This window comes from Dasypus novemcinctus, chromosome 5 (genome assembly GCF_030445035.2).
Source record: "Dasypus novemcinctus isolate mDasNov1 chromosome 5, mDasNov1.1.hap2, whole genome shotgun sequence".
NCBI classification, from domain to species: domain Eukaryota; kingdom Metazoa; phylum Chordata; class Mammalia; order Cingulata; family Dasypodidae; genus Dasypus; species Dasypus novemcinctus.
The window spans coordinates 115,031,333-115,044,390 of record NC_080677.1 but is presented as its reverse complement, the minus strand read 5'-3'; the positions used below and the strand labels follow the sequence as shown (position 1 = coordinate 115,044,390).

The window sequence follows — 13,058 nt, the reverse complement described above, 5'->3', positions numbered from 1 at the left end:
AGGGTTGTAAAAAATGGTTACCCAGTATTAAATATCACTAGTTCGTTATAAAGAGGCATCACTTAGTCAGAGAGAATGGGATTCCTGTTTGCAGCAGGAGGGGTGTGAGCCTCCTTAACCCCTGCTTCACCTGCTCAGCCTCTCTCAAGGCTCTGGGTGGGGACTTAACTCGAACCCATCATTTCTTTCTTGTCTTGGAAGCTGTGGGTAGCTGACCTCCCAGTTCTTCCTGACATCCTTGCTCCTCACTGCCCCATATTTCCCCTTGTAGGAAAACCCAGCTGGTGGAGAAAGAAGCTTCCTCAGCTTGATTCCTAGCAAAGGAAGGCTGAGGGTCAGCACTCTCTAGGTTTTGTTGTTTTAGGCCATAGCTACAGGGTGCCAACTGTCTCCAACTCAGGTCCTAGCCAAGCATTGCTCACAGTGGGTTAATCCTATCAGAGGTGGGTCATTTTGTTAATTGGGGCATGAAAGGAATCCGTCAAATAGAGGGAAACATGAATATAGCATCCCTTTTTCCATATGGTTTTCCTTTCTTTGCCAACCCCACCTCCCCAGTCCACCTCTCCACCCAAATCTCTGTGAAGTAGTACAGCTGTACTAACAAAACAGTCATGGGCCTGGCTCCTGGTCTCAACCACATGTAGTATGAGTCATGCGCAGGACCACCCACATAATTTGTGGGGCCCAGTGCAATTGGAAAATGCAGGACCCCTTATTCAAAAATTAAGAATTTCAAGATGGCAATGATAGAACATGAACCCCAATGCAGGGCCCTTCTAAGTATGGAGCCCCATGTGTCTACGTGGGTCCAAGGTCCATGCTGCTGGCCCTGGTCCTGGGATCATCTGTGAAATCCTTGGCATTCGGTGGGAGCTTCTGTGCTCTCAGCCTAAGCTGGGCTACTGCCCCCACTGGAATGGAGGGAGCCTCTTCATTCTAGGCCTTGTGGACGAAGTGGAGAGAAACAGTGAAGTCAGGCAAACAGAAAACGCAGTCCCCAACCTCAGGGAGGGCTCTGTGGCCCCAGGGAGTCAGACACCAACAGCTGAAGAACAGGTTCTTGGAACATCTTCACGTGGACAAGATGATGCGGCAGATTCTTTATACATCAAACCCAATTCAAGGGCCCTTTTCCAGTAAGGCTATCCAGGAAAGCAAAAAACAGGAGACCTTTCATTTTCAAGGGCAGAGAAACTTAGGCTGAAATTGGGGGGCTCAGTCACCTTCTATGACTGCTTGATTATGAAATCAGTTCTGGAGACTTCTGTTAATAATCAGAATCCTTATGTACAAATCAGGTTGCTGAACTACCTGATGTCCATTTCTCTCCCAGTTCCTTCAGCATGTGCCCAGCCTTCTTTATAGCAAAGTGTTCTTTAGAACTAAACTATTTGCCAATATCTGCTGATCCAGGACTCACTCCCTTATAAGAAAAATTTCTTATTGTCTTGTTTATCATTCAGGAAGGAGGGAAAGATCTTCACAGCTAATTTTTTCAAATTTCACAAAGCAGTTTACTATTTTAACTCACAATGAACTAACTAAAAACCTATCACATAACAAACCATCCTAAAATTTAGTGGCTTAAAACATCCACCACTTTATTATATCTCACAGTTTTGTGGGTTAGGAATTCAGACAGTACTCGGCCAGTCAAGTTTTCTGTTCCTTTTGGTATCAACAAAGGTCATTCATTTGATGGTGGATGGACTGGTCTGGGGGTCCAAGGCCGCTTCATTCACATGTCTTACATCTTGATGGGGATGGGACAACGAGAAGGCAGAGCTCAGCTGGGACTGACCTCTGAAGCACCCGTACTTGGCCTTTCAGGCATGATGACCCCAAGGTAGTGAAATTTTGACCTGGCAGCTCAGAGTACCCAAAGATTGTCTTACGGAACCCAGGGAGAAGTTTCAAGGTTTAGTCATGGAAATACCAAAATGTCAATTCTATAGCCTCCTAATAGGTAAATCATTAAGGCGAGCCCAGATTCAAGAACCGGGAGATTAGACTCCACCTCTCAATGGGAGGAACAGCAAGGGATTTATGACCATTATTGATAAATATCATTCATTCAAGAAAGAAGATAGGGAATTTCAATCAGCATTCCTATAATCAAAGTGAAAGCCTAGATGCTATGTTAAAATATTAGGGAATGAGGTTTGGTTCCTGGTGCTTCCTAAAGAAGATGAGCTGATAATGAGCAGACACACTGAACAGACAGACGAGGGAGCCATCTTGAGGTGGAGGGGGGGTGGGTAATATTTTTAAAAATTTAAAAGCATAATGTACTAAACAAGAATCACTAAATTATCTTTAAAAAAACATTAGGGAATGAGTGTGCATTTTATGTTTTTAATTAAAATAAAATATTTAAGATTGGATCTATGCTTGAGTTTGCTAAGGGCTGCCAAGGCAATATACCAGAAATAGGTTAGCTTTTACAATGCAGATGTATTAACTTATAAGCTTATAGTCCTGAGGCTGTGAAAATGTCCAAATCAAGACTTCATCAAGCAATGCTGTTCTCCCTGAGGACCAGGTACTGGTGGTCCTGGATTCATCTTTCATAAGGCAAGACACGTGGCAGCATCCACTCCTCTCTCCCCTCTCCTCCAGCCTTGTTGCTTTCAGGGCTTCAGTGGTTTCCTCTCAGCTTCTGTGTTCCATTGATTTCAGCTTCTGGGAATTTCTCCATTTCTGTGAACTTTTCTCTGTATATTCATCCTGTTTATAAAGGACTCTAGTAAGTGGATTAAGACCCACCCTGGACTATGCCTTATTGAAGTAACCTAATCAAATGGCCCTTAACTGAAGTGATCTAATCACAGGGTCCTGCCTATAATAGGTTCACATCCACAGGAATGGATTAATTTAAAAACAGAATTTTCTGGGGTCCACAAAAGAATCAAATTACTACAACATATTATTGAGTCAATTGCATTGAATAGGACTCTCTCCATTGTAAATTTTTAAAAAATCAAGAACTTAGATCCACGACACTTCTTTGTTTGTCCTTATGGAGTCAAAGAACATTTTGTTTGCTAACTCAGTACAAAAAACCCGGTGCCCACTCTTTTTTACCCCAGAGCTTCCTGTATTGTAAACCTCCAATTCCTGGCAGTAATATGTCTTTATTGTAGGTCATTTTTTACCTCTTCCTTCCTTCATCACATTAGCCAAAATTGTCATTCTCTGGAGCACAACTCATCCCCTTTCCTCTCAAACAACAGTCTCTTTTTCTGACTGCTTTGAACTTAATCTGGGTAGGACACATCACTCCACGATTCCATTTCAGGACAATGGAACCAATGTTTTCCTTGCTCATATTTTGAACAGTCACCATCTACCAACCCCTCTCATGAAATCATTATTGTGATCACTCACACCCCTGCCAGTTTCACTGATGACTTCCAACCCAGGTGCCCTCACATCCCTATCTTCTACAGACCTTCTCAGTGGCCCATCAGACCTGTGCTTCAGGGATCCTTGTATTATTTGCTGTTATGGTAACCATTTCTGGACTTCCACAGGCCTTTCCTCATGCTTCTTCAATAGTCTCTGACAAACAGAATCTACACTTTTGGGCTGTCCTTCCCCATTAAGCCTTTTCTAACTAGCCTTGTCCGTGACCATTCTTTTCTCCTTTTAAATCTCCATGCTCCTTCTGCTTTCTTTCTATGCCATTCTCTCTCCCTGAAGCCTATGCTTCTAGCTTGTCATGCACATGTGTCTTGCTACTCCTTGCTAAGATGCAAATCATCTGAGAGCAGAGACCATGGTTTATGCATTTTTTTCTCATATAGTATAGAGAACAGGACCAGATTTTACAATACATGCTCTAAAGATGTTTGTTGAAATTAAATGTCAAAAAAATAATATAAATTGTGCCTGAACTAACCACTTTTAATATGCTAACTCACTTAATTTTCACCTTGTGCTACTATTACCTCCTCTCAGGTCTAATTTTAACAAAATTCCACCAAAAGGAAAGAATTTGGATGTTCCACATAGTTCATTATAATGGGATTTGGCATCTGGAGCAAACACAGCTCAGAATGCCAAAAAAAGGACTGAACACAGTCAGGTGGGGTCAATGGCAGTGATTTCCTGGCAGGTGAACCTTAGCTGCATTTGGAGGAGCATGACTCAGATGCCAGGGGAGAAAATGGAAGAGGCAAAGGCTTAGCTGTAGGAACAAGCCTTTTGTGAATGAGGGACAAGAAGTAGATTTCCTTTTCTAGAGTAGAGGAACCATGCAGGAGCTTTGAGGAATGATGTTGTGGAAGTGATGGGAGGATCCAAATCCCACACCCTCAAAAGAGTGAGACTATAATTGTTTTGTTATATATTTTACAAAAATTGGAACCGGTGAGGAAAAGAACAAGCCACAAAAATTCGTGCTTGGCTTCCCTTAAACAATTGAGTCCCAAACCACAATCTTAAAGTCTGCTTGCTATTGAACACGCGATCCAAAGACCAAAAGGCACTGACACTTTTAGTGGGCTCCTTGTCTACGTGGCCAAGCTTGAGGATTGGGAACATTTGCCAACAGCCTGCTCTGGTACACTCTGTTCCTGTCCAAATCTACTGCACTAATTAGCTTTGTTTCTTAGTTTCAAGTAAATAATCTCCTTGTCACAGCTGGGATCCTCTATCACAACAGTGGACATGAGGGTTTGCAGAAACAAAATGATTATTTTTTTCCCCTTGCAATTCTCTGGAACACTAAATCGTGATTCAGAGAAGTGAATGAGGCAAAGAAACTTCAAAGGATGTCTAAAAATTTCAGAACGGTAGCTCTGTCTAAAAGGTGGAAGAGTGAGGAGTTAAACAAAAAAAAAACTTTGAAATGAATGTTGATATTTTCTTCAATTCAGTTTAACAGTTCAAACCAACAAACAAGCCTGAAGGGTCTCTTAAGTGCCAGGTAATGTAGTCACAGTCTCTGCCCGCAAGGAATATGAAGTCTAGGATGGAGACTGACAAGCAAACTAGGAAAATGTTCTAATAGAAAGCACAGGGGCCTGGGAGCAAAGAGGGAGGCCGTCCTAACCCAGCCTGGTATTGAGGGGAAACTCCCTGGAGGTAGCAGTTTTTTAGATGATTAAACAAAGATAAGTAGGAGCAGCCAGGCAAAGAGGGCTTGCAGAGTGTAGAGGCCTGGGGTTGATTCTGAGTCTCTTAAAACAATTGACAAAATACATTTCACCATCTTTTGTCCCTTGATATCTCATTGTCATGCCCATTTCAAAGAAGGAAAGATTTCAGCTCATTTCCGGGATTTCCTGTGGGGTTGGGCTAGGGGACAGTGCTGGCAAGTGAGGCAGGACCCCTGTCAGCTTCAGGGAATGTCCCAGGGCTCCTGAGGCTCTGTCCTCTAAGGAGCACCAGGTGCACCTGCACCCCTTCAGTGCCAGGAGCATAATCACTGCCAGAAAGGGTGCCCACGCCACCAACAGCTTCAAAGTTTGCTGTGCCCAAGCCCCAAACCAACCCAGTTTTCTCTCCCAGCGTGCAGAGCCTCCCTCCAGAAGAACACATCAGTAGTTAGAGGACAAAGGGATATGTTTTCTAGTAGACTGATTGAAAATTTTAAGTTGGGGAGAAAAATAAGGCAAAGCATAAATAATTGCACAGGTGGTTAAGAGCATGGGTTTTGAGATCAAACCTTTCTGGGCATAAGTCCAGCCCCGCTACTTCCTAGCTGTATGGGGATGTTCAGTTTCTTATCTGCAAAGTGAGTGTAATGATAGTACTTACTCCAATGGGTCATTGTGAGAATTATTTGCAATAATATGTATCAATACAGTAGCTACTCAATAAACATGTTTTTTTCTGCCCATTTGCATCCCTCCCCCATATCAATGCACAGGATACCTGAATCTACCAAGGATTTTCCCCTGAATCATCTGCATAAATGCCTTCATTTGATTATTTTGGAGGTAGTGAATGAATTTTTATTCTAGCCTTTGTTTTTGAACTAGAAAACAAAATATCCTCTATAGTGGCAAAGATGAGTTCGTGGGAAAGGTCAGAGCTAGAACCAAGCAATGGTGTCCACCAGCAGGTGGGTTCTCTTGCCCTTTCAGGTAAAAGGAGCTCACTTAATGAGGCTTAGCCTTATTTCCCAGGAACTTATCATGTGCTCATGGATACATTTAGTGATGCATGATGTCCCAGAAAGGATAATCCCTTGAACAGGATGTCTGGATAGGCGGGTCCCAAGTCCAGGGGTGAAGTGAAGTAGGGAGGAGAGGAGCCTTCACCATTTGTTCATTTGGACTGATTTACATTAGTTGTACATTGATAAGCAGCTACTATATTTAAAGCAGCATTAGAAACCACCATCCTAGCCAGGGACAATAGAGGTGGGGCTGCTGCACAGGCTGGCCCTTGATTATGAAATCAACATTCCTCATCCGCTGTTGTGATCTCAGTCAGCAAACTACTTTCTTACAGTTTTATTATGGCTCAGCATCTGAAATATACATTCATATCCATACCCTCCCCTTGAGAAAGGCAGTAAGAACTTTTATCCCTATTTTATAGCAGAGGAAACTCTCTCTGAACAATTACATACTTGCACAGGATCATTCAGCAAGATAAAAGGAGAACATAAAACTTGCTCTCAGACATCCTGATTCCAAAGTTCTTATTCTCATTGTTCCAAGTGCCTTTTCTCCCATGGAAGGGATAAGCTGCACATTCTCTACCCTTTGAAATCAGAGTATTCATTTCTAGGACAGCCGACTGGAGTTGGGGTATGGACTACAGACTTGGAACTTCACACCCTTATTAGAGCCACAATCTATCCATCCAACGAGAGAATTTTGCAACTAGCTTCATTGCATTCCAAATTTTGCTGTTATCTAAACTAGAAATATTCTGTCAGCTGGCCAAAACTGAGTGGAGGGAAATCTCTGGAACTTTTAGGTGAAGGTAGAAAATATGATTCATTCTTAATGGGAAATTGCATGCATTGCTCCAGAAAGGCTGTTTTCTGACTTTCAGGCCACAGGTTGTATCTTTTCTCAGGCTTTAGTCTTTGGGAATTAAATGAAACTGAACAGACCATGGCAAAGGAATTCTTCCTGTAGGAGGGACAAGCATCGTGGCCACTGCCCTCCTATACAGTAGGTTTTAGATGGAGCTTAGGAATAGGTCATCCATGGGTCTAGAGAACCTAACGAGGTCTATGCACCAAACTGGTTCCCTTGGTGTTCTTGGTACCTGCCCAAATAGAGGAAAAACCACAAGTGGAGTATGAACAAGGTCAAATATCAGTGGAGAAAATGAAATATTCAACCACTCATCAAGATGAATGGTGCTGGAAACCACAATATTGGAAATGTAGACTTTTTTCCTTCAGGCCCAGAACGCAAGGCTATCCTGAATATTTTCTAGCAATTTTTCCCTGAGGCACTGCAGCTTATTATCACTAATTCCAAGCCCTGAGCCATTGTCCTCTTCTACTGGAGGAAGGTAGACTCTGTCTATATCTCAGATGACATACTGGAGGACTGAGTCAGCCTGTCTTACAGCCTCTGGATTTGCTTTAACGTGAGGAAAATAAATACCTTAAGGTCTAAGCCACTGTGAGTAGGTTTTCTCTTGCTTGCAGCCTAATGCATTCCTGCCAGAGATGGTCTTGCAGAACATTTGCTCTGCGTGCTCTCCTTTAGCCTTCTGGCCTTCTAGGAGGAGGAAGAAGTAAGAGAACCGAACAGACGTGACTGCTTCTAACCCACACAGATCATGACAGGAATTCAGATGTCCAACCCCAATTTGCTCGGATAGTTGGGGACCTTCTGCTCATAGGATCCCCAACAGAGAGGGTAGCAAGTGAGGTAGGCTACTCCTCTGTTGCCCCCTCTTCTCTCCTATCCTATTGGTTCCTCCTTTCCTCACTTCCTGATTCTGCTGAACTGTCTAGGCCCCTTCATTTCTGGCTTTCTTCATATCCTCTAGGTTATCAATCTCTGTTGCTTAGTCCCCACAAGAATTTACCTGTCCTATGATCCAATAACCCCAAGATGCTTAGCCAAAAGTGGGGTCAGAAAGACTCTAAGGAATTAATTCAAGGAGCAGATGTAGCTTAAGTGGTTGAGTGCCTGCTTTCCATATACAAGGTCCCAAGTTCAATCCCTCATACCTCCTAAAAACAAACAAACAAAATATACCAGCTCCCAGTGGATGTAGTTCAGTGGTTGAGCACCTGCTTCCCATGTACAAGGTCCTGGGTCCAATCCCTGATACCCCTAAAAAAAAAAAAGAACTAATTCATCCTAAGGGAGATTAGCTTAGTATTTTATGTTTTAGGGATATTTGGGTTTTTGTAAGAAAAGGTCGTTAACCTTAGATTTCATGGCAACACTTTAGGCATTATGACAGGACAGAGGGGAAGTACTTTGCTGCAAGGGCCCATTTCACCAGATAGGGGACAGCATGGCATGGCAAATTTCCCCTGTCCTTCTGCCCAGTAAAGTCAGCCCTAGGTCCCTGCTTCTCTGAAATGAGAATCTCCTCATCTAGCTGCCAGGAAGAGAGAATAAAGCTGCCAACTGATTAGTATTCAAGAACAAAGCAGACCATTTATTTCAGCAAGTTCAGAGCCATTACTTTCTCAGGACCCATGCTACAGTGTATGCTGGCTTTATTTACCCGCGTTTCCTTCTACCCACAAATCCTTAAAGAGTACACTCTTCCCCTTGTTTGCACAAGGCAAAAGGGAACTGGAGAGAGCTTCTCTCTCCTTTCTTTGCTGTCTGGGCTTCTCAGAGGCATTAGGATTTCCGTCCTCTTCTAGAAACCCCAGGCAGTGTGCCTTCCAGAGAAACTATGAGAGAAGAAGACTGGGGCAGGCCTGGCTTCACTGCTGTCACCAACAAGTCGATTTCTCTGCTGCTGAGAGACTTCAAGTAGGGGTGCCAGATAGAAGACAGCCTAAGAAGCCACAGGATACGCAGTTAAATTTGGATTTCAGAAAAACGGTGAGTTTTTTTTAGTTTTTATGTATATACTAAATATGTAATATTTGCCACATGCTTATGCATTTTTAAAAAATCATCTGTGGTTTATCTGAAATTCAAATTCAGATGGGTATCCTGCATTTTTATTTGCTAAATCTGGCAATCACTCAGATCAACTCTCTCCCTATCCCAGCCATGGGCTGGTCGCTTGAAGAGCAGCAGAATTCCTTTGCTGCAGATGAGAATTTCTGGTACACCCCAGAAACACACAGGCATAATGTACAGCTTTGAACAGTTTCTGAGAGAAAGCTCACTTGGAGAAGATTCAAGCCTGGCTGCTTCAGACCCAGTTACCTAAGGTCACCCCAAACACCTGAAAAACCTATAAATATGTTTTATGCTCTCAGAGCAAACAGGGGCCATTTTCTCCCCCAGGAGACACTGAAATTTGTGAGGGAGGCCTCTCACTTGCCTACGGGAATGTTTATGGAAAATGTCACTCTCTCTGAGTGGCCTCTGGAAATTGTGAGGTTTTAGACATGCCTAAGTTCCTTCCTGCTCTAAAATTCAGAGTCTGTGCACCCCTGGCTCACCAGAGAGTCTGATAGCCTCTGTCCCTGAGGTGCTTCCCAGGCCTGCTCAGCTCCAGGACATCAAGGGACCTGCCTCCCGCTAGGACTCCTTTCTCCAGTGGTCTCAGGAGCAATGTGCTTCCCAACGCTTCCTGAAATATCTGTCACTTCTGCACATTTCCAGCCTCTCTCTCCCATCCAGAATACAGTTCCTCTTTGGGTGGGAAACCCAAGCCTTCTTTCTGGCTTTCCCAAGGTTATCTCCTACTTCTGCACAAGCAACCAGTCAGTGCTACTAAGCTGCAGTCCTTATCCTTCATAAGTAATCACCTACGTTACTGTAGGCTAAAAGGCAAGACACACAAATTCTAATGCAATGAGTACCATACTTGAGTGCTCTGTGGTGGAGTCCTCCATGTACTTCAACATGGAAAAATTTCTTTTAAACCAATACTACCCAATCCTTTTCCTAACATAATCACATTCCCCTATCATTGTCATGTCTTTAGCCCCTTTTCTGCCCTTATTTCCTTTTTAACCATGTTCTATTTTACCATTCGCATTCAATTCTGTCCTTTTGAATTGACCAGTAAAATTCAGGAAAAGGTCCAGCAATCTTTTTTTAATTGTCTTGGAAGATCTACCTAGCAAATAGTTCATATTTTCTCTCACTCAGTCTCTTCCATTTACATTCTGCTGAAAAATAAACCCACCCCTTATAGCTTATATGTTGTAACGTTGCATATAGGTTCCTTTCAAGATGACAATACTACAAGGTTTACCTTCTTTTTTTTTTTAAGAAAGAAAACTCCACCCTCTCAAGTATTTTATTGTCTGGAAAACAGACCTAGAAGAGTATAGTCACTTGCCCAAAGTCAACATTGGTAAAGATATCTGGGATTAAGCAAAACAGTAAGATAGGCTGCTGTGGCAGAGATTTTTATATTTTAACTGTGACTTTTCCTAATGTCAAATTTTTATGACTTCATGACAAATAATCTCCCACGGCTTCTGGAGCTGATAATGGCACTAATTGGGGACTTTTTCCTTCTAATTGTGAGATTCCCAAGGCTTAACATTCCAGAAAGCTGGCTGTATTCCCAGTGAGGAAAAAAAAACCTCTTCCGTTTTTAGTATCTATTTCCAGTGTTTTTGAAGAATGAAAAGAAACCACATAATTTCCTGGTGCACCAGGAAAGGAGTTCAAGAAGAATATGCCTTCCATTGGGCTGTGATACTCGATGAGAAAGCAGATGGCAAGTGGCCCCTCCTCCCCTCAGAGAGGTCTGCAGGTCCTTCCCTGCTCTTTTGCCAGACCGTGCCAGGCTGGTACTTAATATAGACCAGATAGCCAGAGAATGACAGTCTCCCAGGGTCTCCAGGGAGTTTGTTCTTTCATTCATTCTCTTACATGTTCAGTACTGTGCAAGACACTGAAAACATAAAGGTGAATAAAACTGTCTGTGCCCTCAAGGAACTTACAGAGGAATACATGAGACAGACAAACAAATCATAAGCACATTAAAATGTATCTTTATCCAAAGGTTGAACAATTTTGCTCCCCAGGGTATATTTGTCAAGGTCTGCAGACATTTTGTTTGTCACAATTAGGGGAGGAAAGCCCACTGCATCTAGTGGGTAGAAGCCAGAGTTGCTGCTAAGCATCCTACAATGCACAGAGCAGAATTTTCCATTCCCATGTCAATAGCAGTTGACAGTGTTCATAGCAGTATTATTCATGATCAAAAAAATTGTAAACAACTCAGGTGTCCATCAACCAATGAATGGATAAACCAACTGTGGTATATGCACATGATGGAATATTATGCAGCTGTAAGGAGAAATGAAGTTGTAAAGTATATGACAACACACATGAACCTAGAGGATATTATGTTGAGCAAAGCAAGCCAGAAAAAAAAAAGACAAATACTGTATGATTGCATTACTTTGAACCAAATATATTGTGTGACATATTGTATGATTCAAAAAAAAATTATATATATCCAGTACATTTACTTGAGAAACAAATGTTTTTGTTCAACTGTATTTTCTTCTTTTTAAAAAATCATTGTTTATATTTTCTATTATTAAATGTACAAAATAAAGTTAAAAAAAAATTGTGGTTGAGAAACCTGCTGTGGTGGGACAAAATATAATATGGTCCATTCTACATGGACAGCTCAGGTATTTTCGTTCCTTTCCTTGTTATCATTGATTGACTTTTGCCCCTAAGCAAATTACTTCACTCTCTCAGCTGTAGTTCCCTCATTTGTAAAATAGAGATGGTGTAGTTGCTGATCTCTAAATGTCCCCTGGTCCAAGAATCTGGGATTTGGGAGCTGCTGACCCCTGACCCCTGACCACTGACCCCTGCTCCTGATAGGAGAAACCTTGGCCAAGAGCTGTTTACTCGACTCGGGGTTAACTATTTCCTGTATTAATTCCAAATCTCAACCACGAGGAGGGTGAATGTGACCTCTCTCTGAGAGCCTTGGGTTAGGACATTTCTAACTTCAGAGCCTGAATTTTCCAATCAGTGAACAAGAGCCACTTAACTTGTCTGCCTCCGTGTGTCAGGAAGAAAGGATTGAGGAAATGAAGCAAGATGGAAAATTACCCAAATGCTGTTCTGTGATGAGGTCCAAACCTCAAACTCCACTCTTTCCCCATTTTGGAGGCCTGAAGCAATGAGGGGAGAAGGAAGATGCTCAAAACCAACTCTGTGGCTTGGAGTGGTGGCTGGGCTGGAAAGGAAGTAATACCTCCCCAGGTCTTTGCAACTGTCTCAAGCAGGACCTTTGTCCTCTGTCTCCCTGAAGAGAAGTTAGGCTTGGATTCTCAGCTACATATTTTAGCTGCTGGAAGCTGTGTGAGAGTCAGGTGCCCTCAGACTCCCTGTGTGTGTGTGTGTGTGTGTGTGTGTGTGTGTGTGTGACTTCAAACTCATTTGCCAAACAGAAAGAGACTTTCAGGGCCAGAGGGCTCAGGGAGAGGAGCACAGAGGAAGCAAGGCCACGGGAGGAGGAAGAGAAGCTCCAGGCCTGCGCCTGAACATAGGTCTTTTCACTGTTCCTGCGATGCTGGCTGTAGCTGACTGTAACAGGAAAAGGCAGGAAAAGGCAGAGAGGGCAGGGCTGGCATTGGTAGCTACATTTCCATCTGTGTTACTGAGCTCACTGTGCCAGCAGAATAGTTTCAAGTCTAGTTCTACAATTGGAGTATCTTGCTTCCTCCACACTGCTAGACCAGGAATATTTGAAATGGCAGATTCTGTGAGGAATGAACAAATTATCCCTTTTTTTTTTTTTCTGAGGTACCATGGTCTGGGGATTGAACCCGAGACCTCCTATGTGGGAAGCCAGCAGTCAACCACTGAGCCACATCAGCTTCCCTGAATTAGTTTATTCATTTGTTTTGCTTGTTGTTCTTTTTTGTTTTTTTCAGGAAGCATCAGGAACCAAACCCAGGACATCCCGTGTGAGAGGCAGGTGCTTGACGACTTGAGCCATAT

At 42.8% G+C, this 13,058-nt stretch overlaps 1 protein-coding gene across 3 annotated transcripts in view; it reads left to right on the top strand.

The window, feature by feature from the left end:
• The first annotated feature begins 8,547 nt into the window (after positions 1 to 8,547).
• The window catches only part of FAM180A (family with sequence similarity 180 member A), a 51,357-nt gene continuing 46,846 nt past the window's right edge, over positions 8,548 to 13,058 (top strand). Inside the window, exon 1 of one of the 3 annotated variants that reach the window (XM_058297424.1) lies at positions 8,548 to 8,996. The gene's annotated coding sequence lies outside the window, so the exon portion shown is untranslated. The remainder of the gene's footprint in view (positions 8,997 to 13,058) is intronic. The other 2 variants (XM_071215286.1, XM_071215285.1) reach the window with 2 other exon arrangements.